The 7,439-nt window shown below is 41.0% G+C and overlaps 1 non-coding gene across 1 annotated transcript; it reads right to left on the bottom strand.

Annotated features, from left to right (window-relative positions):
* Positions 1-7,124: 7,124 nt before the first annotated feature.
* Positions 7,125-7,231, bottom strand: LOC113750924. The gene has a single exon (XR_003464694.1). It is a non-coding gene; the product is annotated as a small nucleolar RNA R71 (small nucleolar RNA).
* Between the last annotated feature and the right edge of the window lie 208 nt (positions 7,232-7,439).

Consider the following 7,439-nt stretch of genomic DNA (forward strand, 5'->3'; position numbering starts at 1 on the left):
TAATTCATCTAAGAAAAAGGAATGACGTGCAACATTTATCAGTAAATGGTCCAACTATTAACCAAAATCTCAACATTAAATCCATAAATCGGCAAGCTAACTTTTATTATACACTAACACAACCTTCACTTTTTTTTCACATTTTTCTAACTTTCTCTTTTTTTTTTTGATTTTTTTTTTCTTCTCTCCTTTTTTTTTTTCAATAGTAACAAAAGACTTAGTCGCTAGCCATTGGAGTCTTTTGACGCAAACTCTGACATTTGTTAGATGAAAGAGCCCGGTTACTCAGCTTCTATCGCCACGTGACCACGCACTCATAGCAATTACTACTTTTTGACGCGAGAATCGACACTTTTGGTGAAAATCCCCAGTTACTCGGTAGTAAATACTAGCGGAGTACAGTCAACTCTTATTCACAACCAAATAGCACCAAAAATTCAAAATTACACAAAAATCAAAAGAAAATTTGCAGCCGCTAGCTTCATTTTCAAATATGGAGAACTAAGGTTAATAACCAGACCAATTCACATGAAAATGCCAACAATCATTCCCTATGCCTAGAAAAGTTAACCAAAAATTATAAGAATAAAACAATCATCGATATTCACCAAAGAGGTATTTTTGGACTCAACCACATTAACTTGATACCGTTTTATTATTAAAATTTGGCAATAGCAGAAATAGAGGCAACAATCCAACATCAAACTTGGCATCACATACGAGCTAATCACTAAAAAGAAGAAAAAGAAAATGAATGAAAGACACTAGCACCATAACTGCTCCCCCCATACCAAAATCCTACATTGTCCTCAATGGAGGCAATAAAGTAATGAAAGCGAAGAGAACAATGAAACTTCCCTGTTGAACAGCTAAGGGATAGGAGGGAACAGTGGAGGGAAGCCGAGTTCTGAGACATCCTTGCCACTTGGCGGGTGATGTTCGTCATTCGCTCATCTACGTTGTGAACCTGTGCTTGTAAGTGGCGCCACTCACCATTGTCGCCAATTATCACCCCAAACAACAAAAGACAGAATATCCAACAAAGATAGCAACCAACAAATGCAAACCCATAGTCACTGGTGTTCCCCAACTCAATAGTCAAATGCAAAAGCAAACACGGGCACCCATGCCCAAATATGGTCAACAAAGCAACAGTTGCACTCCAAAACTAACAATCAAAAACTATTATCAACAACTGGAAACTAGCAAAGGCACGTCAATAAGCACAGGGACTACCCAATTCAGTCAATCAAAAATAATATGTTGACCCCAGCGATATGAGTTTAGAAATTGAGTAATAGCCACACAGTCACAGGCCCGTGGCAGTCAATCGGATGTCGAATCAAATAGAGTTAACAAATACTCGCACCAGTACCACTGGTGCAAATCACAGTCCAAAATAAGAGAAATTGCTATAGCAGAGCAAAACAGTAGTAAATCGACAGCCCCAAGTATTAACCCAATCATAAGATAGAGAATGCACCAGCAACCAAGCAATATCAGGGCAGAGCAATAGCCATCTATGTCTCCCAATTCATCAGGCAACAACGGCTCCCAAATTTACAGGTAAAAGTAGACAAAGGTCAACCAGAATCCCAACAAATGGTCCCAATTTGACAATTAACCGCACAATGTTAACCAACCCAAAAGAAGCATCAAATTGAAGTGAAAACACTCCACCCAGTACCACTGGCGGAAAATGGAATGCACAACCCAATCAAACAGCCCCAAGAAAGAACAATGCAATCAATAATAACTCATAAATTCGACAGTAGCAGAGTAATTCCAAGTGCCCAGCCTCCAACAGTCAACCAAAAGAGTAGAAGTGACCAGTGAAGCCAAAATACCCAAACAGTGGATGAAACAAGTTCAACGGCTAACCCACACTAGTGAGATCCCCCAAATAATGTAGCTCAATTCGGACAACAAGCAATGTATCCACAGGATTCTCAGTCAAATCTAATAATGAACCCCAGCATTTCAACTAGATGCACTGAACTGGAATAAGCAATGTAAATGGTATAGAAGCCTCCCAATTTAACAAACAAGTGCAATATTTCAGCTCACCCAAATTCTCAACAAATGGCTCCAGTTGGCCAGTTAAAGTTTTAACTCAAAATCAGCAATTTCAATGAAGACAGCGTAGATATTGGACAATAAGAACGCAGCCAACCAAACTAGGGTACCAAATTAAGGTCCAGTTACTCCACCAGTACCACTGGTGTAGCGAATAATGGAAGATAAACCACACACAACCAAAACCAAGTCACCGGTAAACCAAAACAATACTAACACTGCTACAGTTGAGGACTGAGTGACAAATACCTCCACTGGTCGATAGGCGAAGCAGGTGGAGCTGGTGGTGGTTAACAAAAGGGGCAACAGCTCCCTTGCTGGTAGAAGCTACGGTGGTGGAGGCGCGAGGAGGAGTGGCTGGCGGCGAGGTTGGGTACAGCTCGAGGTTGGTGTGCAGTGGAGGTGAGCTGGGGCAGAGGTGGCGGCGGTAGCTCACGGTGGAGCAGTGGGCAGAGTGAGGGCCGCGAGGAGAGAGAGAGAGATGGGAGGGGTGTGCGGTTGAGCGAGGGAGGTGCGTCCAGAGCAGTGGCGTGGGGCAGCGGGGCGACGCTCCCGTCGGCGTGCGCAGCAGCGAGCGGCAAGAGCGAGCGGCGGCGTCTGGCGGCCTACGTCGCGTGAGGAAGGGTGGCGGACAGGTGGTGGAAACACTGGAGTGAGGTCGAGCTGGTGGTGGAGAGAGCGAGGTGGGAAGGAGGCAGCGTCGGCAGGTGGCGGCAGTCGTGGCATGTGGCGAGCGAGGGAGCTTCGGTAGAGCAGGAGCGGGCGGCGTTGAAGCGAGGTCAGTGGCGTCGCGCGTCGAGGTGGAGTGGCTTGCGGCGCGACGCTGGTCGCGCGAGGCGGTGGCGATAGAGCTATGGTGGAGAGAGGGAGGCGCGCGAGGGAGCCTTGGTCGACACAGAGGAGAACAGGGGAGAGGAAAGAAAGAAGGAAGAAGAAGAAAGAAAGAAAGAAAAGAGAAAAAAAAAGTTTTTTTTTTAAAAAAAAAAAAAATTCGTATTTTGAAAATCTAAGCTTTATTCGTGAAAATCTAAGCTACGGTGAAACAAGGAATTTTTTTTTTTTTTTGAAATTGAGAAACCTACCTACGGTTGAAAATTTTTTCTTCTTTTTTGTTTTTGTTTTTGTTTTAAATTTTTTTTTTTGCAAATTTTATTTTTGAAATACAAAATTAGTGATTAACTGAAAATCAATAACCGTTCTTGAATTTTTGGAATACTTACCTTTCCCACGAACGTGACGTGGGCACGTCATGAAGGCACGGAATCTGGAGCTCTCTAGGTGACTTGACGCGGGCACGTCATGAGGACAAGAGAGCTCTCTGACCATGAGCTCTTCCTAGGACTTGACGCGGGCACGTCATGAGGACAAGAACCCCTTCTGACGATTCTGACCATGAGCTCTCCCTACGTCATAACGCGGGCACGTCAAAGGAATCGAAACCCTTTTTACTAAGCACCAGAAAATTGCACTGTGCCAACCGCCCAGTTGACGCGGGCGCGTCATGTCAGACGGATGCCTATGAGTCATCAAAAACGAAACTTGAAACCATAAATCAGTCAAATCCAAGGAAAAACATATTTAAACAAACAAACAAAATTGAACAAACAACTAAAAAGAATTGGGTTGCCTCCCAATGAGCGCCTTTTTTTAATATCTTTGGCTAGACATTGTCATATTTGCTTAGGGAGGATAAAATCTTGTGGCTCGTTTCCATGCTTCATCCTTTATATAGTCCTGATAACCCTCGTAAATAGAGTAATCCTTGAGCACACGAGCTACGGTCTTCCATGGACTAGTTGATGGCGCCCAATAATCAAGCAGTGATCTCCATTCTTCATCCACTTCTCCATCAAAAGCATTCAACGGTTCAAGATATTTGACCATAGCTACTCTTAACTCATTTCTGTAATGAGACTCAAACACTTCCAGTATAACAAAATCAATCTCATTAACAGAAGTTATAGAGTAAGAGTCAGGGGAATATAGATTAAGGGATGGAGTGGGTGTCATCGCATTTAGTAATTGCTCACTGCATTCGTTCACTAGGGTAATTTGATGTTGGAGTCTCATGTCTTCCACTTCAACTTCCTTTTCAACTGCATCTTTGGATCCTCCTTCTTGAGACTCTTGCAGTTCCATATCACTTGTCAGGATAATTGCACTCTCACATTCCTTAGAATCATTGATGGTCTGTGAGGGCAATTCTGACATGAATGACGATTGTTGAGACTCTTGCTGCTGAAAACTCATTGGCCCCTTTTCATAATTAACGTTGGAGTTATCCCACCATCCTTGATCATACCGGTTTGAATAAGTGTCATACCACGTTTGAGATCGCGGTGAAGAATCTCCAAATTTTTTTCTGAGATAGTGACTCAGGTAGTCTTGATATTCGGGGCACATACCAGTTGAATGATTCCTGGCATAACAAATTTCACAGGTTGCAGCAGCCATTCTTTCTTTAAGAGAGTTTAGTGCCTCTGAATATGCAAACTTAGAAAAAAAACAAGCCTTATTGTCTTCCCTGGAAACAAAATCCAGTATATTACCAAAATACGGAGTGTTAGAAGCCATACCCTATATAAAAAAAAATAAGAGAAAAATAAATAAAATAAAAACAAGATGAACTCAAAAAGAAACAAATTAATCTGACACCAGTCCCCGGCAACGGCGCCAAAAATTGACAGGTTGTCGAAGCCTGTGCAATAATAAAAACCTGCTCAAACTAAAAATAATTTTTGTAGATAGCGGTGAGTAGGGTCGAATCCACAGGGACTGGGAGTAATTATTTCTTTTCAAGTTCATAGTGACAAGGGGGTGTTTTTGTGCAGAAGGTAACAATCAAAGAAATTCAACTAAAATCTAAGAAGCTACTAAAAATTAAATAACAAATTACTAAAATCAAATGGGTGATAATTAAGGATCTAGTCAAGGAATAACTTCAGCAATGGTTCACCTAATTGATCATTGAAACAAAGGCAATTCCAATTATTTACTAATCAATAGGTTATAACTGCCAAACAAGCGATGACAGTCAACCCCTCCTTACTGTGTCGGTGATTAAGATACGCCCGTTAATCACTGCTCTAATTGGGAACTAATCTTAGGTACGCCCGTAAGATTTAATTTTCCAATTGCCTTACGTATTAGAGGAGCCCTATTCTAACCAAATAACACACTACCAGAGTTATTTTAGATTAGCCCGCGTATCCCTCCTGACACAAACTTAATCATGCCAGTTGTCACTAATTCAAGGCAATTAAATAATTACGGATTTAATGCCTTAATTGACAGTAGATTATCAAGTTAACTAATTATCCGGATCCAAAACAATCAATTAATTAAATAATCATAAATATTACAAGCAAGGAATATACGAATACCAATGAATAAAAGGAAAAGATAAAATTAAATCGATCTCACAAGTTTTAGATGACCCAAAGCATCCGTTGTCCCTTGACTAGATAAAGGGGTTTAGCTCATTGTTGATGAGAAAAACCCGTACAAAACTGACGCAAAAGCTGCGGCCATCTTGCAGCAACCACAAAGGACGAAAAGCCAACGTCCAAGAGAAAAGCTACAGGGAATCATTCAATTGTGCCTAATTGACATACGAGAGTTGAAGCTAAGCAAAAGCCAACAAAAGAAAAGTCAACCAAAAGCAATTCCTAGAGTAGTCCTCCCTGTTTTCTACTTTATTTCCTATCTAAAAACCTACTCTCCTCCCTCCTGCTTTGCGGCTGCCCCATTTTATTGATATCCTTTGCGGCGGCTCTCCCCTTCCAGGAAGACTTCGGCCAAAATGACTAAAAAGGCCTCGCGTCTCTTTTGTTCCATTGCTAAAATGACTAAAATGTCCCTGAGTGCCTTCTTTTTTAATTCTTTCCCGATGACTGTCAAATTGGCATTAGTTGTGGCATTTTCATTCTACTCCTTGAAATAAATTTAAATTACAAAAAGTGAGTAGAATCTAATAATTAATCCACATCGGGTCATGTAATAGGGGAAATTAATAATAAAATAAATGATAAAATTGCACCCTATCAAATGAATGTTAGGATTATATTTGAATCAATGATCAGTTGCATGAACCATTTCTGAAATGTATCCTTGTCTAGAGTTTTTCCAATTATTTTTTGCAGTTAATTTATTTAGTTAACAATTCATTAACATTTAATTCTCAAACCCCCATTTGTCTTGACTTAAAAAGAATCGAACTTTTCCCCAGTCCCTGAGGAGACGACCCTACTTGCCACTGTCTACTAGTTAGTAATTTTGTCAATTAGTCAATTTTGGTATATCGGATTAAGCTAACTCTTCGGAGTCAAGGTGAATCAAGTAACCCATTGCATATTCAGAATCCCTACTCCAGTACCTGGAATTGATTATTGACTGCTTTTGGTGGTAGTTAGATTTTTTATTACTATTGCACAAGCTCGACACCTGTCAATTTTTTGCGCCGTTGCCAGGGATTGGTATTTGAATTATTTGTTTCTTTTTGAATTCATTTTATTTTTTGGTATTTTTGCTAGTTTACGCCTCGTTCTTCTCGCACAGGTGAATTGATATACGACCCTGAGGTTGAGAAGGCAGTGCGTAGGCGAAGACAAGAGACCAAGAAATGCAAAGAGGGATAGTCATCTACTGCAAACGATTCTAAAGAAGGCGAAGTTAGCATGGCCAACAACCAAACACTAAGGGAGTTGGTTGCTTCGGAGTTGACCCACCGGCTTTTGTGCATTATATTCCCAACTTTGGCTGAAAATACTTTCTTCAAGCTAAAATCAGGGTTAATTCACCTCTTACCCTCGTTCCATGGTCTTTCCGGTGAGAAACCCCATAAATACATCCAGGAGTTTGAAGTGGTATGTTCTAGCATGAAACCTCTTGGGATTACTGAAGAGCAAATTAAACTTAGAGCATTCCCTTTCTTTCTCAAGGATGCAGCGAAAGATTGGCTATACTACCTACCCACAGGTAGTATCACAACATGGGTACAGTTGAAAAAGAAATTTTTAGAAAAATTCTTTCTTGTATCCTAGGCTACAAGTCTGAGGAAAGAGATAAACAGCATCAAGCAGTACCCTGGGGAGTTTTTATATGATTATTGGAAAAGGTTCAATAAATTGTGCACTAGATGCCCACAGCATCAAATTAGTGAACAACTATTGATCTAGTGCTTCTATGAGGGGCTGCTATCATCTGACAGAAGTATTATTGACGCTGCGAGTGGACGAGCACTGGTGAATAAGGCACCGAGAGAAGCATGGGAGTTTGTTGAAGCAATGACAGAGAATTCTCAGCAATTTGGCTTCCGTGAGACCAACCCTACCCGCAAGGTCAACGAGGTAGAGACGTCATAC

Source organism: Coffea eugenioides, chromosome 10, assembly GCF_003713205.1.
Source record: "Coffea eugenioides isolate CCC68of chromosome 10, Ceug_1.0, whole genome shotgun sequence".
NCBI lineage: Eukaryota > Viridiplantae > Streptophyta > Magnoliopsida > Gentianales > Rubiaceae > Coffea > Coffea eugenioides.